Here is a 26,572-nt window from a genome sequence, read left to right on the forward strand (position 1 = left end):
CGCAAAGATAAGTGGTCTATGTCCCTCCTCCAAGGAGTTTAATTATTAATTGGACTGAAAAGACATGTACTTTTTTTTCAACCCTATGATGAAAAAAACATTGTGACTAAATCATCAAATGGTCAGGAGAAATAACTCACTGCTAAAAAATTCAGAAACTACAGAACAATGGCAAAGATGTTTTCTCACAAAGCTATTCGGTAGTTTAAATGTTTTAAATTTGGCCTTTTAGAAAAGTTTCAAAATATCAAATTTGATTCTGAGCCTGGATGGATTTGATAACCCTGTGGAAGACATGACGATTCTTGCTTTGTTAAGGAAATAGGAGGCATTTGCAATGCCATGTTGCTCCGGCACCATCTCTACTGAAACACCTCCTTCTACTGTCCCAGTACATCCACGCCTGGATTCACCCATGGGAAAAGGCAGGACTGCTGCATCAATGGCTGTGCTCAATGACATTGCTCTCCTTTGTCTAAAAAGTCCACAGCGCCTAAGCCAGGAAACCTGCCGCTTGTTACCAGCCAGACCAAAAATGTTGTTTTCCTCAGGCCCATGTGTGCAATCTCAAAATTCAGTTTGAAGACAAACATTTCTTTTTCTCATTACAATATTATTTAGAAAAACTTACTATATTGTAAGTAATTGCCCAATTGTCCACTTCCCTCAATAGACAACAAGGTCTCTAAAGTCAGTCGCTGTGGTTTATTCACCATTGTTTCCCTGAAATAAAAATTATTTTGACCCTATTTCATATCATTCACAAAAATGAATTCCAGATGGGTTACAGATACAAATGTGAAAGGAAAACAAAAAAACCCTAAAAGAAAATGTGAGGATATCTTCATGCCCTTGGGATGAGTTCTTAAAAAGAAGACCTGAATATAAAGGGAAAATTTGTAAACTTGCCCTCATATGATTAAGAACTTTCATCAAAAGATGCTATTAGCGGAATGAAAGAGCAAGCCACAGACTAGGAGAAGATATTTGCAATTCAAACGGCACCAAGGATTTATGTCCAGAATATATAAAGAAGTTCTACAAATCAATAAAAAAGACAGACAATCCCATGGAAATACACTCCAGAGATCTGAACAGCCACTTCACAAAAGAGGTTCTACAAACAGCCAATAAATATATGAAAAAGTGTCCACCTCATTAATCACAAAGAAATGCAGCTTAGAGCCAACGAGATCCCACTAGGCACCAGCCAACTGAAGTGGCTGAAATGTGGGTTGGGCAGCAGGCAGACCAGCTTGTACTCTCAGCCACTGCTGATGGAAGGAAATACCCACGGGTGAAACTGCTCCGTGGTTGCATTCTGAAACAGGAGATAAACAGAGGGTGTCACCAGCAATTCTTTCCTAGGAACGTATCCCACCAAAATGAGGACACACGTTCACCCAGAGATACATCCAAGAATCTTTACATCGGAACTCTTTATGCCAACTCCAAGAGCCAACCAACACATTTAGGAGGGATAAAAGGATTGTGGTTTATTCAAACGCTGGGAAAGCTTCCTAACAATTTTGAAATGCAGAGACTCATCTCACGTGTTAAAGTCCAGATAGCAGAAGCCTTTGGGGGAGGGCAGGGACCTGGGGCTGAGGGTGGTGTTTTATTTCCTGATCTGCATGGGGGTGACATGGATACATTTGCTTCGGGAGAATTTTTCACTTCGTGTACATGAGTTGTGCACATTTTTATGACTAACTTGTCCACTTTTCAGTATGGGAGCTATACTATGGCAAATTTCACTAAAATTATTTGCTTGTGCTCAATGGCAATTAAAATTCTAAAATTATTTTCTAAATCAGTGGTTCCCAACCTTTTCATGGAAGACAATTTTTCCACAGATGGGAGCAGAGGCATGGTTTCAGGATGATTCAAGTGTCTTATATTTATTGTGCACTTTATTTCTATTATTATTGCATTAGCTCCACCTCAGAACATCAGGCATTAGATCCCAGAGGTTGGGGACCCCGTTCTAAATAAAGAAATGGCAATGCCATGAGAAACCCACTGATTTGGATGTGATGAATAAGAAAGAAGAGTAAGAGCTTGGTGAGGTCACACATTCCCCATCACTCTGGAGAGATGGAATGGGGGTTCCATGCTGGTTAGACGGAGCAGTCTGAGTTTTTTTGCCCCATCATAGAAACTTTTCATAATGATGTGTTTATAAGACTTCTTCTGCTTCTTCCATGCCTGTTAAAGATGCTGACATTAAGAGGCTGCATTGAAGTAGGAAGATGAGCTCTGGGATGCAAGGGTGACTGTGGGCTATAGCGGGCCTGTGACCTCACAATGTTTACCAGCCACTGTTCACCTTGGTCATTCATCTGCCAAGTGCTTGGAGCCATCTCAGCTATGAAAACTGCCGTATGGGCCCCAACTCTATTCTTTTTTCTGTTCATCATATTTGATTAATATCATTTGAAATATCATTAAGTAATTTTAATGCAGGTGTGTGGATCCAAAGCTACTCTAGAGCTTTCCTGACATAAACATTGACAAATTACGTGCGATTTTAAGTTTGTGCAAGTGATTAATCTGCTCTTCTGTGGTTGAAATTAATTATTACTTTCATATTTACATGACTCATTCTGATATGTCTGATCATTAACACGCTGCCATTTGCCCCGTATCATTTTTAAACACAATATTGTATATTTAATGTACAACAAGGACAAAGAACAGGAGGGAATCAGATCGGAACTTTCATATTAGGTGATGTTATTAAAATTTTTATGTATTCTGTCTTCATAGAAGCTTAATGGGATAGTAGCATCACTATAATTAAGTGGACTGGTATATACTTTCCCCCAATTTATCTGTAAGTGCTAGCATGATTTACTTATGAAAAATATATTTGGAAATTTCCACTTCCTCTTACAAGCTCTCTTATGGGAGTAAGTACAGAGGAGGCTTTTAGAAGGTCGCACGTATTCAGTAGGAAAATTCAGGGACCGGAGGACTGACAGCCAACCTCTCAGGACCTGTTGTGACTTCCTGCTGGTGGGAGGACTCACCTGCACCAGGTCAGACAGATGGGTGTTCAACTTGCTTTCCAAGGAACGAGGCTCTGTAACTTGGGAACAATCTATGATGCTGGGGCAGCTTTATCATTTGAGAACACATAGTAAAAATAACTTCAGTCCAAGCTAGAGCAAGAGCGTCCATTTATCAGGACCTATGTGGTCCTGAGCATTGTTTAGGTTCTCTACTTACACTGTCTTATATTTATTGTCATTTCCTTCTTATAGTCAACAAAACGGAGGCTTATGTCGCCTAAGGCTGGAGCTGGACCGGGTCTGCATGCTGGTGAGGAAAGTGAGATCTGCGTGTGGTAAGAATGTGAGTGATGAGAATAAAACTTAATATACTCGTGTAAATGTCCTTGCTTTGGGGGTGGGGGCAGGAAATTGTATGCATTGTTGCCTGCCTTGGCAGATACAAGTAGGCAGACTCTATATTGAGTGACTTCTAGCTGTTTTAGGTTAAAGCTGATCCTTCAAGTGTTCCTGCTGAAGGGTGTCAGTTCTTGTTTTCTGCAGCTACACTTGGGCATAGTGGAAAGGCACGGAGTGTCCAGTGAGACACTGATGGACATGGACAACCTTGCAGGTGGATTGCTGAAGAACAATTATTAAATGATACCAGCTGGATTTTCACTGTTATTCCCTGCATCTGTGTATTCGGTTCGGCTAATGTCCATTGCCATGTTGCTTCAGGTCCAAGGATCCTTTCCTTGGTGGCACTGAGTCCACCAACAAGTCTGTTAAGTGCGTTCTTCACCTGTGGTACCCTGGAACTTGCACTTTTTGGGTCAGCATGGTATTTGACCTTTTCTTACAATTTCCATCTCTCCACCATCCCTTCACGTCCATGGTCTGTCTTTTCCACCAGAGCCTGTAACTCACGAGTCACCATTATTTAAAGATACTGTCTGGGGGTGACAACAGCGGGGCCACTGGAGCCTGATTCTGCTGGCCCTGTTGTCTCATGAAGATGGCCTGTGTCTTTTTTCCTTGCCTTTTCCCCATTACTTTTAAATGAATGCTTGCTATTAGGTGTGGAGAGTCGGACTGAGACCTGGCGTGCCCCTTCTGCTGAGCTGTTGAGATGGGAGGCTGAGTTATCCTCAGCTCTAGGAGCTGGGCTGTGTTGGTCCAGGTGTCGTTCTGGCCCCTTCTGACCAGCAGCTCTGAATTCCTCCAGAATTCCCCTGAGCTGAGGGTGGGCCAGTGGACAGAGCTTTCTGTGGTCCAGCTGCACCCTCAGCATCCAGGTTTCCTGGTGTTTCTGAGCAGGGATGGTCCTCTCTGGGCTCTCACACTGTCTGGTAGTAGATCACACTGCTTGTGAACAGTTAGTTTTCTGATTTCCTCTAAGTTCTCATTATTAAACTAAAAAAATCCTAATGGCTTTTATATTTTACCTTATATTCATTCACCTTACTGAATTCTTCTACTAATTCCAATTGTTTAGAAAGAGCTTTTTGGATTTTCTAGTTACAGAATCATCTCATAAAAAAGGAGGTATTTTTATCTTTTGAAAACGCCACACGACTTATTAAATACTTTAATTATAGTGACTAGATCCTTGAAGACAATATTTAATTATAATTGTAATAGTAAGGATACATCTCTAATGTCTAACTTTAATTAAAATAGATTCTGCATTTTACCCTTTAAAATAATAATTCCAACTGTCTTGTGTAAATAGTTATTATTGTACTTACACAGTTCACATATACTCTTCTTTTTTTAAACAAAGTCAAAGAGGAATGGTTAAAGAGAAATGTTATTTAACAAGTTTTAACACTATGTAAATTTTCTCTTTTATGTCTGCATGATGGAACCCACATGACCAAGCAGTGATTCATCTTTGTGCCGGCTCCATGCCCATACTTGCCCGGCTGAATGTAGCTGAAGAATAATAAATGCACCTGAGATGAATTCTCCCTTACCTTTCCAGGTGGCTCAGTAGTAAAGAATCTGTCTGTCAATGCAGGAGATGTGAGTTCAATCCCTGGGTGGGGAAGCTCCCCTGGAGAAGGAAATGGCAACCTACTCCAGTGTTCTTGCCTGGGAAATCCGATGGACAGAGGAGCCTGGTGGGCTACAGTCCATGGAGCTGTGGAGTGGGACACAGCTGAGCACACTCACACAGATCACCACCATCCTGGATTCCCAGAGTCCTCTCACTCTCTCCCTCCCCCTCTCTTCCCCCTCTCAAACTCCCACCCTCTTCCTCCATTCTCACCCTGGTGGATTGTATCCCTTTGGGTCTCTCTCAGGAGCGGGATGCCATCCGAGGAGGGTGTCCACCTCTCATGTGGACCACCTACAAGCATCTCCATGTCCTCCCATCAAGATTAGCCAAGCCACCTCTCCTCTGGCACGTGTCTTAGACCCCTCACCCAAGTTGGTCCAGGGACTTGCTCTAGAAATGCTTCCTCTTTCTTCTCATTAATTAATCTTCCCTATCTATATGTAAACATGCTGTTATCTGATCATAAACAGATAAAAATCTCTATTTTCCTGTCTCAGTATTGCCTCACTTTCTCCATTTCTTAGAGTAAAGCTCCCCTGAGTTGTCTAAACTGCCTTTCTCCATTTCACGTCTCCCTCTGAGCAGGTCTCTGACCTCCAGGGCTCCACTAAGACAACTCTTATCTTAGATTCCCCCTTACCTATTTAAACCATCTTGGAAATCTCCTCCAACATCACAGCTTTAGGTTACCAGGGGTAGCTCAAGACTACAAAACTGCCATTTCCAGCCAGGAAAGTCCCTCCAGGGGCTTCTTAAAAGACATACTCATTATTGTCTCTGATGCCCAGTTACCTCCCTGACCACATCATTTTCATACTCTCCCCAGGGGTTGTTTTTATCCAGACCCATGTCTCCATGTTGCCCCTGAGGCCTTACCCTGGCTTCACCCTCTGAGTCAGGCTCCCCACCCATCTCCTCGGCCACATACACCTGGTCTGGTCTTGACTAGCAACTGGCGAGTTTCCTTCTCTGACAAATCTAAATAAACCTCTCTGTCTACACCCTGTCTTTAATTCTCCTCCATTTTCACTTACCACCATCTAACATCATAGGTATATATCGTCTATTCATTTTGTTTGTTGTCGTGAGATAGGTTAGATGCTCATCTAAAAAAAATGTTCACAAATTAGGAAAATAATGCAGGAATACATTTCTAATACTTCAATAAGTTTTTTTTCTGTCTTCATAAATCAGACCCATTTATGATTTTCCTATATTGTTCTATCTTTATCAGAATTTTGAAAGAGTTATGGTACCTTTGGGAAGTGAATTGGGAGGCCTTTCATCTCTGTTCTGAGGCCTGGGATAATTTAACTTTGAGAAGCCTCTCTCTTGAAGGTTATATAAATTCATGTTACATAAACCTCAGCTGGGACTCCATCTGTCCTTGGTGTCTTTTTCAATGGTAGATCTTTAAGTGTCTTTTTCTAAACTCTCTTATGGTAACTGATGTATTTAAGTTTCCCCTTCCTTTCTTTTTGGGTGAATTTTGGCAATATATATTTTGCTGGGAAGTCATCCATTTCCTCTAAATTTTCAAATGTCTTGTCAGAAAGTTTCATATATACATATATTTTTATGACTGCTTTAATCACTTCTACCTCTATAGTTATAGTTATTTCTTGTTTCTCTCTCCCAGTTTGGTGCATTTTTTTGCCTTCTCTTTTTGCTTTAAACAAGCTCATGAAGCATTCATATAAATAAACTGACTCAGATTTGAATTTTAAAATTTCTGCTACCTTTAAAATTTTTCCCTAGTTTTAGCTTTTGTAATGAATTTTTTTCCTCTTTGTTTTGGGTTTAAATTATTTTCTATATTCATAGGATGAGCACAACTCTATTCTTTAACTTTCTTTGTAAATAATGATGATATTTCATGTCAATTTTTTTCTTTTTCTGAAAACTACTTTCATTCTGTCCCACAGGTTTAGCTGGGAAGATAGTTCCTCCTCATAACTTTTTACATCCTTGTAATTTTCCTTTTGATTTTCTCTTTGTCCAAGAGTTATCTGTCTAGGAATGGTCTCCTTAATCCCCCAGGGATTCTGATTATTGGTCCCTTTATATTATTCATTATTTCTGATCTTATTAGCTCATGTTCACAGAATGAACTCAATAAAGTTTTTTTTTTTTAATGTACTTAGGCATTCTTTTGAGCTAAGAAAGTAATTTATTTTATAAATGTTCCATGAACATGGGCATTAAAAAAAATCTTTTTAAGGAATATGAGATTTCATATATACCAATTAAACCATACATACTTATTTTACTATTTAGTTATTTCATGGAATTATTTTTGTCTTTTAAATCTGTCCAAGTCTCAAAGAAGCAGTTTAAAATATCTCACTCAAATTATAATATTAACAGTTTAATTTTTGCTTTATTTTCTTAGGTTTGTATGGTTTGGTACATATGAAAAACAGAAAATCCCTCTTTATTTCTTTGTGCTTTTAATTCTAAAGTTAACATTTTCCTAGATTGTAATTCTAACTTTCATTTTTGTTTCCATTTGTAGAATATCTGTTTATTGCCCACCCAGAGCTTGCTATTATAATGCATTTGCTATTTGGTGTCAGTATTTCCCCAAGAATTCTTTCATATGGAGTGTAAGGCTGGGGTATATTTTCCAAATAACCACATATTCACATTTTGAATATGGTTTTGAATAATGGTGGATATTTCTCAGATATTATCTAAAGATGTTATTCTAGTATCATCTAGAATCCCTTTGATCAATAGGTTTAGGATGCTTTAATGTCTTCTCATATTTATTTCTGTTTATTTCTTACAACTCATTATTTTCCTTATCTGAGGCATATCTGGGAAACTTTTCAAAGTCCATTAATGTCTTCTTTTCCTTCTAGAACTCCTGTTTTTCTCTCAGTCTTCTTTAGGATTACTTTCCTCTACTGCCTGTGATTCCAACTCTACAATTTTGAAACATCTTTTATAGAAAAAAAGTGAAATAATGCCATTTGCAAAAACAATGGATGGGCCTAGAGACTGTCAGGCTAAATGAAGTAAGTCAGAAAGAAAAAGACAAATACCATGGGATGTCACTTTTGCATGGGGGCTTTCCAGGTGGCACAGTGGTAACGAATCTGCTTGCCAACACAGAAGTCTTGAGGGACATGGATTCAATCCCTAGGTTGGTAAGATCCCCTGGAAAAGGAAAGGACAACCCAATCCAGTGTTCTGTCCTGGAGAATCCCATGGACAGAGGAGCCTGGTGGGCTACTGTCCATGGGATCACAAAGAGTCAGACATGACTAAAGTAACTTAGTACATCACTTGCATGTGGAATCTACATATGACACAAACATATGAAACAGAAAGAGACTCACAGACATAGGAAACAGACTTGTGGTTGCCAAGGGGGAGTGATGGATTGGGAGTTCGGAATTAGCAGATGCAGATACACAACAAGTCCCACAGCAGAACACAGGGAGCTGTATTCAATATCCTATGATAAACTACAATGGAAAAATATGAAGAAGAAAATATATATATATATATATATGTATAACTGAATTACTTTGTTGTACAGAGGAAATAAGCATAATATTGTAAATCAACTATACTTCAATGAAATAAATTTTAAAAAATTAAGGCAATAGCATATGTTCTGAGTACGCTGGTTGGCTCAGACTGCACCCGAGTCAATGGGTTCGTATCTCTATCTTCCAAGCAGAGCGGGCAGGAAGAATTAAGTGAAGGCAATCAGTCTGGGTTGATTTTAGAGCTTCCTAGGTGCTGAGCCACCGCTTCTGGGACTTTTCCTAAGAAGCAAACCCCCGAGAGAGGTGGATTATGTGGTTATTATCTGAGAAGGAGGAGCTCAGTCTTTTAACAAAATATGGCAGAGGAGACATTCTATGGAGACCATCTGAAACATGGCTTAGAATCATCTGCTGGGACAGCTTCTGAGGAGCTGATTGAAAGTAAAGAAATGATCCATTTTTAAAGGACTTGTAGATCAGTAGCAGACTTTGAAGTGGGTGGGACTGAAATGAAATAGTGGAGATAAATCATAAGTGAACGCAGCCCTGGCAGGAACAAGATCTTGAAGATGAGAAGCTGCACTATTAACAGCAGGCCAGAAGATGGAAAAAAAAAAAAAAGCAGGTGAAGACTCCCACGTGTCCAGCCTGCCCACATGAAGCCTGCTAGCTCACTGTCTGGGTGGTTTGCATTCTCCTGTTTTGCACAAGGTACGCTTACGAAAACACGAGAGTCTTCGAGGGCTCTCGTTTCTCAGGAGACACTGCTTTTCTTCCTCTCAGAACACTCTCCAAGTTCCTCACACCTTCTGGGCTCTGGGGAAATTTACCATCACATGGCTCTTATTCCAAGCACCCCAATTTTAGGCGAATGGTTGTCTTTGTAGGTTCTCCTCTTCAGGATGTGGGGTAAAATGTGATCACCAGCCCTGTGGGAACCTGACCTCAGACTCACTGGACTTGGTGTGACCTCAGAGTGGTGCCGATTGTGGGCTTCTCATCCTGAAACGCTGCTCACACTCAGCTGTCTGACCTCTTGCATCTTCCTGACTTGCTATATATTTTTTTAATTAACTTTAAAAGAAGTTTTAAATACCTAATATCCCTGATAGCTCAGTTGGTAAAGAATCCACCTGCAATGCAGGAGACCTGGGTTTGATCCCTGGGTTGGGAAGATCCCCTGGAGAAAGAAAAGGCTACCCACTCCAGTACTCTGGCCTGGAGAATTCCATGGACTGTAAAGTCCGTGCGGTCACAAAGAGTGAGACATGACTGAGAGGCTTTCACTTTCAGCAGTATTCCTAATATTATTCATATTTTACAGAAGGATTAGTTAGGAACCCCATCTGTCTTCACTTACTTAATTTACCAACTGTGAATAAGGTAAAAATCTCTCACTTTTTTAAAGTAAAAATCTAAGAATCTCAACGACAAGGCAGCAGCCTCACCTCTCACCTTGTCTTCTTATTACCTGTGACATGAACACTTGTGTCTTTGTTCTCTTTGGTGCTTTGTATGGACTACCACTTCTGCACTTTGTTCGTCATGTTGCCAGTCTGATCTCCATTCCACTCAACCCAACTGTCTGTGCGTCAGGCAGCCTGCCCCCTCCTCCAGCAAAACTGTAAAAGGTGCCCTAATTCTTGGCCTGATCAAGAGCTGTCCTCACTGCATGGGGCCCTCCCTCCCAGCTGGGAGCCATATTGGACCCACAGCTCTGTGATCCTCTCACGGTGACACCATGGCTTCAGAGCACGAAACTCTTATCCAGTTTCCTCACTAGACTGCAACCTGCCTGAGGACAGGCACCATAGCCTGGTTTATCTGTAGATTCTTGGCAGCATCCTCAGTTTGATACATAAAAAGTATCTTCTGTATCCATTGAACACATCTCTAGTATTAAATGGTCCTGCCTTTGACTTGAGATTACATCTTCTTTTCCCTTTTGTCTCATGAGGAGCCTACATGTTTTCCTGAGGGCTCACAACAAAGAAGTCACACCCCATTCGTCTTTGATTTGTATCTCGCTTTTGGAGATTGCCACCCAGATTCTAGGTTCATGAATATTCAGTGACTATAAAAAATAAAGTGTCTTCATTTTCAGACGGGGTCAACTGAAAAATTGGGCTTCCCTGGTGGCTCAGATGGTAAAGAATCTGCCTTCCAACATAAGAGACCCAGGTGTTAGGACAATCTCTTGAAGAAGGGAATGGCTACCCACTCCAGTATTCTTGCCTGGAGAATCCCATGGACAGAGGAGCCTGGTGGGCTACAGTCCATGGGACTGCAAAGAGTCAGACATAAGTGAGTGACTAACACTTTCGCTTAACTAGAAAATTAGTCTTCAACTTGAAACTTCGATTATGTACATAAAATCTGCATACTCTCTTAATTAAGCATTTCAGTCAACTGAAGTTAAATTTAATAATGTATTAGTATCTTTAAATTGCAGCAGGAAAAAGTAATTGTGTTAATAATTAGAAAGTTGAGCATGGACTTTTTTTTCAACAGAGTTGCCTTCATAGTATTATATTTCACTTCATTTTAGTAAAGCAGTGTTCATGCAAATGGGAAATGATGTATTTCCTTGAGGCCTGACTTACGATGCAAAAAAAAAAAATGTGGCATTTTTGTAAAGACACTGAAATCATAATTTTACTGATAGCTTCAGAATAAGACGAGGGAACACTCTAAAAACATCGAGCATTTCCTGTTTGAGCTTTCCCGTCAGCTGATATGAAATATACATGAAGTCATTAGAATTCGAGAGACCAGATGAAGGATACGGGAAGTGTGTTTCCTGCTGTAGGTGCTCTGCACACCAGCTGTGTGTCTGTCCTGCACGCCCTACCTGGCCTGCCCACAACTTGCCAGCTCCACATCCAAGTGGCCATATCTCCCAAGTGAGTGCAGAGACAGGATCGACCTTCAGGAGCCCACGCTTCCTCTGGCTCTCAGCCTGAGTCCTCACGGCGAAGGGCTGGGTGGCTCCTGACTTCTGTCTTCTCATCCTCTCTGCTAGAATAGCGCAGGGAAAGTGACAGGGGCTGGGGTACCCAGGACTTAGGATTCTATGTATAATACATCACAGAGTTTGGTCTTGCCCAGTTTACATGGTCCAACATGTAGGTCTGCATAACTCAGAGCTGAAGGGGACTTGAACTGTACGGTGAGCTTCAGGTCACTGTATATATCACTTAGGATTCATATCCAGGTGAGTCATTTGGAGGACACAGCAAAACACAAGAATAAGGGGATGTAAAAATAGGCCCAGAGGGGACTTCCCTGATGACCTAATGGCTAAGACTCCGATCCCAGTACAAGGACCTGGGTTCAATCCCTGATCAGGGAAATAGATTCCACATGTTGCAACTAAGACCCAGCACAGCCAAACAAATAAATATTTAAGAAAGAAAATAGACCCAAGGCGAACCTAAAGATCAGCTAGCACTATGCCTGGGTAGAGCGGCAAATAGAGCTTTTGTCACGTGACAGGAGAATCACATGTCTAACTGGATCCATTCCTCTGAGCAGGAGGAGGCAGAAGGGCATCTGGAGGGCCGGGAAGAGTCCAAGGAAAAGCAGAGGGAGGTGAGGGCACCAGGGAAGCTGTGAGCATTTCTGTCCTGACATGGGAAGCCTCCACTCTCTGCCCCATTAAGAAGACAAGTTCTGGGCAAACATCTACCTGCCCCATTCCAGGATCTTCCTCAGGGAGACCTCTGTACACCAACAGCGTACACAAATCAGGACCCCGGCTGAATTTTTGCATGTTGAATCTGAAATGTAGAAACATTCCTTTCACATTTCACTGACCACTTGAAAGATATTGATCAGAATGTCTCATTTAAAAAAAATGGAAGGGTTGTCAATTAGTCTTCCAGTCACTGTATTATTAACATGACAGTGGTAGTCTCTCAGTCGCGTCTGACTCTTTGCGACCCCATGGACTGTAGCCCACCAGGCTCCTCTGTCCATGGAATTCTCTAGGCAAGAATGCTGGAATGGATAGCCATGCTCCTCTCCAGGGGATCTTCCCAACCTAGGGATTGAACCCAGGTTCCTGCATTATGAGCAGATTCTTTACTGTCTGAGCCACCAGGGAAGCCCATATTATTAACATGGTCTTCATGAAATCTGTCTCCTTTAGGCCGCAAAGATGTCAGTTTGATTACTTTAAAAACAATTAAGATGAGTTGCAATTTTTATCAGTCTTGGAGCCATATATGGATTGATGAATGTTCTCAAGTCATCATACTTTAAAATGCAACCAAACAGGTAATTATCATATACCATTAGATATAATTATACGTGCTAATCTCCATAAAATCCTCCAAGTTAATATCACATATTAGCAGTTAATCATATAGTTTAAATGGGTCCATGATGCATTTTTATGAACTGTCTCATCTGCATCAGTAAAGAATTCACAGAGCAAGGGAGAAAGGGAGGTAAATGCATGTCCCAGGGAGAGGCTGGAATTTGAAATGTGCTCCCCTCCTACAAGAAAGCAGGGCTCCCAGGTCTGCCAGCTCAGAGGACTACCTCACAGCCCCCTTCCTGTGTTTCTTGTCTCCTTCCCCTCCTCCCCACCCCTGAACAGCCAACAGCAAAGACATGAAGAAGTGTTCCTCAGGTGGTTTCCTTTGACTTAAGAGCCCTGGTCATGCACCAGTACTCAACCCCATGACATAACCTTTCCTTGGTTCCTAAGAATTATAAATCAGTCCATCCACGAGTTCCCTGGAAGGAGGCTCCTTTCTTTGCTTTAACACTTGTTGTCTTGCATCTCTTCCATTGAACTGTGATGTCCTTGAATGTCTTTTCACTGCCTCTGGCTGTCCAGGTATTTCCTGGTACTTCTCAGAACACTTGCCTCTCAGTGGGGAGAAGTGGCCATCTCTGGCCAATGTGCTGGGAATGAAGTCACCAACAGCCTGCAGTCCAGAAGGGTGGCTTTGGTCTGGTCATGCATTTTCTTAGCCAGCCAGGCCACCCTGCTTTGTGGTCCAGGAAGTGGAGCCGCAGGACGTGAGAGCTTCCATCAGACTTGTTTCTCAAGTCATGGTACTATCCAGCTGAGGTGGGCAGGAGTGAAGCCTGGACCATCAAGCCTCTCCACTTTGGGATTCATCCCAGATTGTCAAGCCTCTCCGTGTCAGGGTTCATTCCACAGCACAGAGTGATCTCTGCCATCAGGACACAGCACGCTGTCTCACGACTCTGGTCTTTTATCTACCAAAGTGACACAGGAAGTGCTTTCATGAAGAAGCAGCACTATAAAGACTCATCCATGAGCCCAGTAGCTTTGTACACGAGCTGTTCGTCTGGAATTCTTTGCCTTCCTTCCCTGTTGGCATCTTCAAGCACGGAGTGAACACGAGCATTAGGGGTGGACTGTCCTGAAAACCTGACAGTGAGATACGGGCTCCAGCAGCTCTGGGCCTCTCCTGTCTTGCTCCTGCTGGTGGACCTCAGACGGTCTAGTGAATTATCTTCAGGAGCCTCCCAGGGACGCAGCAATCAGGAAAGTGTTGTAAAGATGAAACAATGGGTGTGACCACACAGGCCTGGGATGTGTGAGTGACATTAGCTATAGTGATTTGGCAGCGGGTTCACTGATGGTACCTGTGAAATGGGTGGATGTGAGACCCCAGGATGGCGGGGAGGTGGGATTGGATACAGACCCTGGGACCCTCAGGTGGGGGTGTCCTGAGTAGGCGATGCTCCAAGGGGCTGCTCACATGATCCTGAGAACTTCTCCCATGTTTGGAGGTGTCATATCTCTGAGTCCCTCTAGAGGGAAGGCCACCGGATGCAAAGAACTGACTCATTGGAAAAGACCCTCATCCTGGAAAAGACTGAAGGCAGGAGAAGGGGATGACAGAGGATGAGATGGTTGGATGGCATCACCGACTCGATAGACATGAGTTTGAGCAAGCTCCGGGAGTTGGTGATGGACAGGGAGACCTGGCATGCTGCAGTCCATGGGGTCGCAAAGAGTCAGACACGACTGAGCAGCTGAACTGAACTGAGGGAGAAGGCCACTGACAGCAAGGAACAGATTAATTATCTTGTCTGTAATTTGCCACAGGCTCTAGGAGAGTCTAACTAAAGAAATCTCTAAGTTTTCTTTAGGCAGTGAAAATAGAATGAATTCATAAACAATCTTTTTTTTTGATCCCAAGGTGATCTTCCAGCATGGCTTGATTTAATCTGCCTGCTCGTCTCATTCCGGAGGCTGAGCAGGTGGAGCAGGCAGCTCCAGCTCTCTGTCTGCTTCTGAACCATATCATGTCTGGCTCTGCACAGGGCGAGATTGCACGCTCTTGGGGCGTGCTGAGAAAAACATCAGGAAACTGCCTGCAGGGAAGAGGGGACTCAGCAAAGTGACACATGACCTCACGGAGGGCTGTTAACCAAGTGTCCTTCGCGAGGAAATGTTTGACTTTGCCCAGAAACCAGATTTTAGTGTTTCAAGTTTTGCTTAAGAGAGTAGGGCTGGGACTTGTAGCTAAAATAAAGTCTAAGTTTTTAACGAAAACTTTTTTTTTTTTCCTCCTGAAGCTAGAAGAGTGGTAAGGTGTGACAGTGACCTGACTAGTCTCTGGCTAAGTGGATGAATTAGAAGTCAGAGAGCATGTCAAAGAGGCGTGGCTGTGGAGAGAGATGGAAGTCAGAGATGTCACTTGAAATGGGCTTGTCTTTATAGAACAATTTAAAGTAGCCTGTTTCTTAGATTGCAAAAGGTACTGAGGGACTTCCCTGGTGGTCCAGTGGTAAAAGAGTCTGCCTGCCAATGCAGGGGACACAGGTTCAATCCCTGATCTGGGAAGATCCCACATGCCTTGGAGCAACTAAGCTTGTGGACCACAACTACTGCATCTGTGCTCCACTGAGACACAACTACCGAGCCCCTGTTCCGAAACTACTGAAGCCCGGGAGCCCTAGAGCCTGTGCTCCACAGCAAGAGAAGCCACCACAGTGAGAAGCCCACGCACTGCAGTTAGAGAGTAGCCTTTGCTCGCTGCAATTAGAGAAAGCCCGTGTGCAGCAACAAAGACCCAGCTTGCCAACATAAATAAAGAAACATATTTTAAAAAGCCACTGAGCTCAGTGGTGACATTGTGTTTCCATCACTGATTATCAGGAAGCAGAGACACGAGGGCAAAGCAGAACCAGGGTGGAAGCCAGCCTTTCTATCTCTTCTGCTATGTGCCTAGGACTTGAACTTATCTAGACTCAGGTCTTTCTGTTCTAGATGATTCTAGAGGGCTTTCATGTCTATTAATCTCACTCATTTATTGTTATTATTGGTGAAAGATAGAATAGGCTTCTTCTTCCATTTGGAATGCACACTAGCTGGAAACCTGGTTCTTAGGAATTGCTGTCTGTTATCTTACCCCCAAAGACTCAAAAATAATGAGCTGTGATCATCTGTCTCTTGGAGTTCTCAGCCTCCACTTCAGACTCACCTTGTTCACCCCAGTTCTGCAGAAATCCCGTTTAGAGTATTCCTTATTTAGGAATGTCTCAGGGAGCATGAACCTGCCTTGCCCTCTTTGGAAATAGCTTTATGAGGGCCAAGGCTTTTTCAGAAGCTGAAATATTTATGGCTTTTTTTTCTGGATATGCCTCATCTGTAAAATTAGTCACACATCTTAGTGTCTGTGCCGTTATTTCTAAGGAAGTCATGGCCACGCGGGGCCTGCTGTGCAGATACAGCCAAATGTGTTGTGATATATGTCTTGGGTTTTGTCATATCCTGTTGCCAAGTTTTAACCAGAGAACTCTGATGGGATGAGAATTTGACCAGAGAACTCTGACAGGTGTACAGAGAAGCAGCAACATTTCCAAGGGACTTCAAGGATCTGGACATCTGTTAGAAATCTCATTCTACTAAAAATAGAGCTGGTTTCCTTTCATGGCCGTCCTGGCTCAGGAGGTAGAGAGAACAGTAAGACTCAGCCCTGTCCTGTGGGTTCTCTGCCTGTGCTCTCATAAAGCAGAGTCATGCCTGTCTCCCCCAGGGACCCCGAGATCCTTGGTGGGGAAGCTCTGTCCAGGAGAGAAGTGACCGGAGAGTCCCCAGGAGTGAGGCCATCGAGGTCAGACCAGCCCTGCCCTTGCTCTGCTGCTTTTCCCCCCACTGCTGCTGCTGCTGACTTCAGGAAGGTTCCATCACTTCCATCATGAGTCTCAGGGTCCTGTAAAATTAAGTGTGAGAATAAAAGGACTGATGGCATCCTCTTGCTGCCTACCTGCGTCTTCCCTCTGACTCTAAATCAAGCTCCTCTTCCACCCTGCCCCCTGCTCTCCTGGGACGATGCTCACGGGCGCCCTCCCCCAGACCTTACCCCCCCAACCCTGTTCTCTCAAGGATCCATGGCTCCAGGGACTCTTCTCCCCTGAAATGCCAGCCTCAGCCACCAGCAGATCCTTCTCACAGCCGGGAACCACAACTCAGTGTTTTTCAAATAAAACCAAAGCCAACAACCCTGTCTCACCCAGGCCCCTCCCCTTTCTTCCACTCCCTTCTGAGAAAACCTCCTTGAAATTTTGTCCACACCCATTCCCTCCATTCACTCACTCTCTCCTTTTGCCCCAGGGCCTGTTATTGTTCTGTGATTATATCTGGTCCTGTGACGTTTCGTTCCCTAAGTTCTCAGAGCATCTGCACCTTTTCCGTCTGTGCCAGGGCCTCTGCTCGTGGACCACAGCCCCTGTCCTGGAATCTCGCTAGAGCATCCCACTCAGCAGCCCTTCATCTTTCTCCAGTATTGGACCATCAATCTATTCTCTGTATATATGAGTTCATTTCTTCTTTTAAAGATACCACCTGTAAGTTACATTATCCTTTTAATCTTGGGTTTAATAACCCAAGATTTTTTTTAGGGTTTTTTTTTTTTTTTCCTTTGTACCTAATAAAATCCCTTTACAGCTGTTTAATTTGTTTCAGTTGGGAGATGAGGCAGAAGTCTGTATCCTTTCCCATCCTCTGGAGGCTCCTGTTACTCACTCTGAATCGGTTCTTTCCGAATTCACCGAGTTTCCATATTTGCCACATCAAGTGGACATCTCTCCTTTCACCAGCTGCTAGAGCATAGCCGCTCCCTTCTCCTTGAAACACGTTTCTCTAGAGAACACTCAGTTACGACTGCCTGGTCATCACCACCCTAGTCACCAGGGCTACCTGTCCCACTCACCAAACCCAGGTACTCTTGTGTAAGGTAGTATCCAGCCTGGAGCCCCTCGGATTTTGACATCCTCTTCAGTATAACAGAACCACCTTCTCCTCTGCTCCTGCCCCCAGTCCCCACCTCCATCTGGTGGTGATTTTCAGCTGGAAAGCATTCTGATACCCTCGCTGGAGTAGAACCAGCAGCCATGCCCCAGACTCACGGGCTCTGAACTGAGCATCAGCGCCAAATCTAAAAACCATATTCTTGGGAGATTACTGGTGTTTTTGGCATTGCTATCAGAAACCAATGAGAGCTTGGAGTGTATTTTTAGCAAAACCTGCTTTTTTTTTATGAACTCCAATAAATAGTTTTATATGCCCTAATAAACTGCTGTAGCAATGTATCAGGGACCAACATTACAACTTCTCCTGGAAAGTCAGGACAGCAGTCAGCCTGAGACAATGCCTGCCATTCACAGGGCTTCCTTTCAGACCTGGAGGATGTTACCTTTGGCAGCTGGTCATCAGGACACCTTGCTGCTCACATATAAGAAACATGTGCCCTGACTCCCCCAACCTAATAGCTGACCCTGTCCAATGTGGACAGTGTTCTCTAGGGAGAAGACTGGAAACCTGGAACATGAGTACTTTGGCTTTCTCTTTGTCACCTCGCACATCTTTCCCAAAGTTGTCTTGCCACAAACGTAGCATCAATAAAACTAAGTCTGTTTTTGTTCTTCTGAAAAACAGACTATTTCCTAAAATATTCTGTTAGGTCCATGCTACCCTGTGGCTAAAGTAAATGTAGTGGACACTCTGTTTATAGACCCTGGTGCTTTAAATATACCCCCCTACCCATTCTCCCTCATTCTGGATTTTATCTCATTTTGGATTTTTTAAAGCTTCTCACTTATCTCATCACTTTGCCAACGATTGTCCAATTGTCCATATAGTCAAAGCTATGGGTTTTGTAGTAGTCATGTACCAATGTGAGAGTTGGTTTATAAAGAAGGCTAAGTGTTGAAGAATTAATGCTTTTGAACTATGGAACTGGAGAAAACTCTTGAGGGTTCCTTTGACTGCAAGGACATCAAACCAGTCCATCTTAAAGAAAATCAGTCCTGAATATTCACTGGAGGGACTGGTGCTGAAGCTGAAGCTCCAGTACTTTGGAAACCTGATGTGAAAAGCCTGCTGGAGGGCATATGGGTGCCTTTCACTGCTCTTCTTCCCACACAGATGCCGGGGGCACAAAGAATTCTCCTTCTCCAAGGAAAGAACGCTGTTGCTCTGCCTAGACGCGGGCCTCCAGGACCTGCTGGCAAGAGGTGGTGGGCTATTCTGTCCATTTCTGAAGGACCCACAGATTAAAGTCAACCGGAAGCTGGACCTCTGAAAAAGCAAACTTAAAAAAAGGATACATCTTGACTTTTCCATTAAAAAATATTTTCATAAGAAAGCCAAATGGGGTGGTAAAAAAGAACTGTGTCCTTATTGACCTGGAAGTAGGTGAAATAAAAGGCCACCTTGGACTCTCTGGGTGTGTCTGTGTGTGTGTATGTGTGTGTGTATACATATGTACACTTGAGTGTGTGCCTGTGTCTGTGTATGTGTATATACATGTGTACACTTGAGTGTAATCTCCCTGGAGCCACAGACCCTGCGTGCAGATGGTCCCCGGTCGAGTGGACAGAGTAGGGAGGGTGGACTGTGCTCCTACAAGGAGAGGGGGCCAGGCTGGGGCACGAGCTCTCCCCACACCCTGTGGTTAGAGGCACATGTCAGCATCATTGGCTGAGGACAATTAACCCCATTCTGTAAACACCCTCAGAATCATTGCAAGTGAATCGTGTGCCTATGTGTGTCTCTATAGGTACACTGTTCTCTTGTTTAAGGAGGGTTTGCCCCAGATCTATGGCAAATTATTCTACACTCTGACATCTAAAAGCAAGCCATCTCCAGGTCCTACAGTGAAAACAGCTGTCCTGAGACATCAGCAGAGCTGGGTTTACAATGAGGGAGTCTTGACGAGAAGATCACAGTCCCCACGACCCTTCTCTCTGAAGACCGCTTTCCTGAAGCCATGCATTTCAAACCCTCGTCTAGTCTCACTCCCACACTTAACTTTACAATATTTATGCAGGACCGGCCCACAGGAGGAATTCTGTGCTCTTTCTCTGCAGTGACATTGTGTAACTCGAGCTAATCTACGTGGGGACCCGCCATCCATTTCACGTGGACAGTGACGTGCCTGCTGCCAAAACTCCACGACTGCCATTTATTACCAACATAGAGAACGTTGTCTTACACAATCATAAGAGAGCTTTTCAGAAAAGAAAAAAACCCATTGGGGTTGATGAATTGCTTTCAAATATGTATCTGATTTTAAAAAAAGAAAATTAGAAAATCTCTCTGCACTGCTTATTTTGGAGTGCAAGGGATTGTTTTTCTATATGTGGGTTATTTTCAAATATCTTTTGATACTGATCTCTAACATAATACCACAGTGATAAAAGAACAGACTCTGTATGATTTCAATACTTATAGACCATAAAATTTTTGCACTTGGTCTTATGTCCCTGGATATGTTCCAGGGTCTTCTGGTTTATAGTCTATGGGAACTTGAATAGCATTTGTATCCTACTGTTGTGTGAAAATTGCACAAGTCCTAATTATGTTGAATTAGGTCTACTATGTCCTTCTACATCTCTGTATATTCATTCTATTAATTTTTTAGAGTTTGATATTGAAGCTCCAACTAAAATTTTTAATTTATATACTTAAAAAACAATTGAAATATATAGTAGAACTTTAGGTAACTCTGTTCTGTATTTTCCAAGTCTCCTATAAATGTGTTATCATATTTTCATAATTTAAAAAAGGAAAAAGGAATGGTTTTTCTTATATTTTTTAAAACTTTATTTAAAGTAAGAGTAATTTTATGGTTCTATCAACTAAAAGTTCAATTCTTTAAAAGATGAGTACTGCTTTACAGGTGAAAGAAATATGCAGCTTTTTGGGGAAATGGGATTATTTGTTATATGAATTTTAAAAAGAAAAAAAGAAATATGGTATTTAGCACTATCTCATGCAAATATTATGTAAATGCCAGAAATCTTTATAACACATTTTTATACTAAGGATGCTACTTCAGATGACATTCCTTGTGTTATAAAAACATTTTTGTACACACAGAAGATAGAATTCTGTAGTTTACTCATGTTTTATGCTAAATGTACACAAAGCATCCTACATTATAAAATTTGAAGTGGAAACAGAGTCTATCTTAATTCAGAACCATTCAATCTTTTGTGCAAGTTTAAGAATAACTCAGAAGGGAAATCAAAAAATAATTTCATTTGGCACAAATTAAAAACAGGACAATGTAAAATTACAGAAATGAAAATAGGATTTTATACACTGGGGACTTTGTGTACAATTTTTTTGAAGGAAATTGGAATATGTCTATATTATATTTTATAAATACAAAAGTGGCACCAACTCATTATGTTGACTAAGAAGGAAAAGTGAACTCATTGTATTGGTATTTTTGCATTCTTACTGACTTTTTAAATGCACGTGGAAATACTTCTAATCCCTGGGTTAATTTCTGAAACTTGATAACCGATATTTCACTTTATTGTCAAAAAGCATTTGTTCAGGAAGCTATCCTTGTGTTAATGTTCCCGTCTTGGCAACAAATGGAGTCAAATAACTCCAGAGCAGGGTCTCAGAAAAGTCAGGCAGAGGATTGTATTTTCTCTGAGTGCTCTTGCAACTATTTCTCTTACACTACCCATCATTTCTAATCAAACTCTCACTGCACATGTGCATGTCATTCAAATACCAAACTGTTACAACTTTCTGTAGTTCATTTCTACCAAGTTTTCTTTCTGATGTTTACCATGGATTATATATCTACATATCTACAACTATATCTTTAGCTATACCCATATCTATCTATCTACACCTATATATATTTTTATACCCACATCCGTATTTAAAGAGATATTAATTGTAGGATAATTTATAGTGACAAAAATTAAACTGTATATTTTTTAAAACAGTGGGTTTATTGAGGAATTTAGAGTGCAATAGTGATCAAACAATTGTATATTATATAGCCATTGTTTTAAGCCAAATTAACAGGGAAATTGGCAATATACCATTAAGTAAAAACAAAGAAAACCAAACTGTGATTTCGTACAGATAGAATTTTTTAAAAAATATGTCCATGTATATATCTTTATATTTTTAGAAATACATATAAAAATGCAAAGAACTATATCTAAACATGAACAGTAGTTCTAGTAAAAAATATTATGCATACGTTTTTTCATTTTTGTACCATTTTCTTTCTTTTCACATTTTTCTGTAGTAAATCACTTCTTATTACAATCAGAATATTAGAATATTATCTTAAGTGACAGTAATACTCAAGCAGTAATGGGGAAGTTGGGCTTTAATTGCACCTTGCTGTGTCAGGGCCTTGTGGATGTAGTTCTGTTTGGGATCCTGTGTCCTGGATGGCAGCATTTCAACTTCATTAACAATGGCCCACATCAGAACTGAGACTTCCCAACATGGTTGTGTAGGAAGTGGAATCAAATGAACTGACCCCCAGAGGGACAGTCTGTAGTTGGCTCTGTTCATGGTTGTCTTTGCTCTCCCATATATGTTTATGCTCTTCAAACATATAGTCTAAACATTCATTTGCCAATGATAAAGCATAATTTACTCCACAGTTCATTGAAGAACTCCAGGTCAAGTACCTTTAGTTTGCCCTTAAAATGGCAGAAACTAAAGAAATTCAATACTCTTTTATGCTAATGTAACTCAAGTTTTGTCTGCCCCCACCCCCCAATATTTCAAGCTTCCTTTCTTGCTTGCTGCTGCTGCTAAGTCACTTCAGTCGTGTCCGACTCTGTGCGACCCCATAGACGGCAGCCCATTAGGCTCCTCTGTCCCTGGGATTCTCCAGGCAAGAACACTGGAGTGGGTTGCCATTTCCTTCTTCAATGCATGAAAGTGAAAAGTGAAAGTGAACTCGCTCAGTCGTGCCCGACTCTTAGCGTTCTTGCTTAACTTTCTTAAATCTTGACTGTCCTGTCTGTTTCTGTACAAATCCATGAAGATTCAGTAGAGAATAAGTGTACATAATCCTCATGACACATAAATACATAGGCACACTCTATATGTCAGGTGGGAACATGTGTCTTTTGAAATCCCGTACATCTGCCAAGACACTTAGCAGATTATGTTAGGCTCAAAAGCTTAGAAGCTGTCCTGTAGAACCGCATCTCTTCCCTCACCAGGTGGCCCTGTGGAGTGCTGCCTCAGCCAGCATCTGAGTGGAGGGAGGAAAGCCTTCATAACCCGAAATCTTAACCTTTTGATATGTTTATGGGTTAGTCTTGTTTACCCTGAATCCCAGTAAAGCGAGGACATGGCTCAGGCAAAGAGGCAGCCTTGTGGGTTCTCAGGCCTGGATGGGAGAGCATCTGGCCAGGAGCATGGCAGACCCATGACCACATCCAGCGAGGAATTTATTTACTCCAGCTTAGATCTAAGTTTGACAAGACGTCATGAGTGATGAGCTTTAATTCTCAGGCAAACTGGAACATTCACAGGACAGTCTCTCCTCCTTCGGACTGGCACCCTAGCCAGACCCTTCCGCATAGGACGCTCGTAGGACGTTTGTTACGACAGGAAGTGGGGTCCGTTCCACTGGTTCCCTCAAATTAGTACCATTTAAGTTTGGCTTTCGTTCTTTGGATCTGGTGCATAAGAGTCTACTGGGAGTGTTGAATTAGAACCAGATGGGTTTTTCGGCTCAACTCTCCTCCCTTTCCTGTTATTCTGAGAAAACAATCCCAGATCACGGGCGTGCCCAAGAGGAGACCATTTCGGTGCTCAGAGTGGACTGCATTGTCCAATTCTAATCTTGTGCAGAAAATCCACAATCTTCAAGATCGTTTTTCTGAAGAACTCACAACTGGTTTTAAGTATTGCTACCTAAAGACATTCAATAGCTTCTTCCATTTTTTTTTTCTTTGAATTCGTGTTGAATTTTCCTGACTTTCTAAAAAACTACAGTGTTATTTTCTGGACTTGTTGAGCAGATCATTTCTTAAGAAAGATATAAGAAGCTTTATCAAGCTAAATAAATTTTTCAAGTTATTGGTTAATGAAAATATGAACATTTCTATAATAATTACATTTAAAGAATTTTTGCAATTTGAGTCATTTGTATCTTGTTTCTGAGATTTCAGTCAATGCTTAAAACCCAACATTCTTTTCTGATTCCACTTCAATAACATTTTAATGATTCAAATATTTTACTATACACTTTTGATTAAAAAGGAAGCAACTTATAATACAGTATTGACATTCTTCACATATATGGTCTTCATTCCTATGCATATATAGATTTACCTTTTTCCTAAGCAATTAATATATTAATGATATATTTTATATATACAAATAAACTAGTGTATATATAAAAATAAACTCATTTTTTAATTAATGTGTTTTTGTTTTTACTGTTTTCTTGTTCTTGCTTTCTTTTACCCACTAAACAAATGAATCATGATATGTCACCTCTGTATGTTGATGGGAATTAAAGAGAATTACATAGCATCCAAGACACTATACTGCCATCTCCTCACCAGTCACACAAGGTCACATGGCTAGGGGTTTGCAGAATGGTTGTAAATTCGTGATTATACCATAAGAATTTCCAAACCAAATTCCACTGTAAGCCTGTGACAATGTCAACCATGGCCACACAGCTGAGCCTGGGTTGGGCGCTTGGAGTTTTGCAAATAAAAGCATTTCTGTCATACATTATCTGAGTATATATGTTGTATGTACTGTAGTCAGTATCTATTGATTGAATGAAGTTATCATTTAGTCACTCAGACTAGAAAGTCTTTTTGTGATTTTTAAGGACTGGGGCTGCAGAATGGTTATGCTCTGCTTCCTGGTGGGAAATGGTGTAATCACATCCCACAGGCACAAAGAAGATGCTGGTCAACCCTTCACAGTGATCCTTGGTTTGGCCTCTCTCAAGTAGGTGACCCAGGAATGAAGAAAGTGGGCTCCAACTCTGAACCCTGTGTTCTTTCAGCGGTGAGACTTTGCCTCCTAATGGCACAGTCTTGAAGGTTTACTTGCAAACACCCATGCTCATGTACCAAGTAATCGCTTTATGAGCACAGACTTAAGTCTCTGGATAATTTAGGAAGTTGACTGGACATAGACATTTCGAGTTGTCTCGTTTTGCTCTCTCATCAGTTCATGAACAGGCCAGAACTTTCAAACTTCTGCCTTAAGCCACAATCAATAGATGACACTCGTACTGGCCTCCTTAAAAAAAAAAAAAAAAAAAAAAAAATGAAATAGGGTGTTTGCCTCAGCTTAGCAAAGAAAAAATGTGTTTTATTACTTTCAGACTGCATCCTTTGGCAAAAAATGCTATGCCACATTATACTGTTTACAAACAAACTAAAATGCTGGTGAGGCCAAATACTACACAGAATAATCCCTAGTAAGACTCACTGATTTCTTTCCTAATAGATCTTTATTTCTCAGTCCAATACTTCTGAAAAGAAGTCATAATTCTACCACCAGAGCCCTTTATTAGTAGGCTCTCTTCTCCCCAGAGGTGGAAGATGGATTCTCCGTGACTGCCTTTTGGGTCTAACGTGTGCGTGTATCTGCTTCTCAGGTGGCTCAGTGGTCAAGGATCTGCCTGTAGATGCAGGAGATGTGGGTTCAATCCCTGGGTCAGGAAGATCCCCTGGAAGAGGAAATGGCAACGCACTCCAGCATTCTTGCCTGAAAAATCCCAGGGACAGAGGAACCTTGCGGGCTACAGTCCATAGTGTCACAAAGAGCTGGACAGGACTCAGTGACTGAGCACATAAGCAAGTGTGTACAACTGTGCCCTTTTAATAAAATGCTACTTTGAGGGGGCAACCCAGGGGTGAGCATGACTTCAGGCCCAAATTGATGGCATATGTGAATCTTGAGAAGAACAAGATTGAATTCCTTGCTAGTGTTCCCTGTCAAATTTCTGATAGGATTTCAAGCAAAGAAAAGCTCTAAAACTGTGTTAGCTTCCAGCATCTGAGTATCTCACTGAACAAAAGGGCATGTGTTTATGGCATGTCTCTTTACAAAAATTTCCCCCTGGTGATCTTTCCTGGTTGCAATCCATCTCAACGTACACTTGTCTGACTGTTGTCCATGTTTACTTTAAAAACAGAGCTGCAGTTTAGTACTTATACAATTTTTTTTTTAAGTAATGGAAAGAATAGAATTTCCTCTTTCATGATGGCACCATAGGACTCTAACTCTAGAAAGCTGCAAAAATAAACTTTAAAGCTTTTCTGTGGTGACCACATGCAGGTCCCTGTCTCCACTGCACCCCACCCCAGCTCTCCACACCATGTGCCCCCTTAGTGTCAAAGGCTCAGAGTGTAACTAGGGATGAAAACTCATCTCTGCTAAGTCAGAGGAAACCAAAAAGGCCTGATTTCAATGGCAAGTTTTCATTATTTGCTTTTTAGAAGACTATGATTTCATTTAACCAAACACCCATGAGCAGATGTGATCTGGCCATGCCCTCAAGAGCTATCATGATGCTGAAAGGACCAAACAAAGATGGAAAGAGTAGACTGTGAGAGCTCCTCATAGATTTCAGAGGCAAAGAAAGGGGACTTCTGAGTGGCTCTCAGAATATTCTCAACTGTTAGCTATCCAGACAGTGAAATATCCCCAAGCAGTCGGGAATTTGTTTAGCAAACTGTGGATTCAATTTCCAATTTTA

At 41.8% G+C, this 26,572-nt stretch overlaps 2 long non-coding RNA genes across 4 annotated transcripts; one reads left to right on the plus strand and one right to left on the minus strand.

Moving 5' to 3' along the window:
- Positions 1 to 263: 263 nt before the first annotated feature.
- On the minus strand, positions 264 to 3,258 carry LOC123329210. Its single transcript, XR_006544549.1, has 2 exons — positions 3,033 to 3,258; positions 264 to 1,321 (listed from the first exon to the last, which is right to left on the minus strand). It is a non-coding gene; the product is annotated as an uncharacterized LOC123329210 (long non-coding RNA).
- LOC102389759 lies at positions 2,739 to 20,511 on the plus strand. Of its 3 annotated transcripts, none has more exons than XR_003103143.2 (3): positions 2,739 to 3,041; positions 3,267 to 3,357; positions 4,881 to 7,165. It is a non-coding gene; the product is annotated as an uncharacterized LOC102389759 (long non-coding RNA). The 3 variants fall into 3 exon arrangements; XR_003103141.2 differs by lacking the exon at positions 4,881 to 7,165 and adding an exon at positions 19,883 to 20,511 and having other exon boundaries at positions 2,753 to 3,041; XR_327550.3 differs by lacking the exon at positions 4,881 to 7,165 and adding an exon at positions 18,979 to 19,876 and having other exon boundaries at positions 2,753 to 3,041.
- Positions 20,512 to 26,572: the final 6,061 nt, after the last annotated feature.

This window comes from Bubalus bubalis, chromosome 14, assembly GCF_019923935.1.
Source record: "Bubalus bubalis isolate 160015118507 breed Murrah chromosome 14, NDDB_SH_1, whole genome shotgun sequence".
Classification (NCBI taxonomy): domain Eukaryota; kingdom Metazoa; phylum Chordata; class Mammalia; order Artiodactyla; family Bovidae; genus Bubalus; species Bubalus bubalis.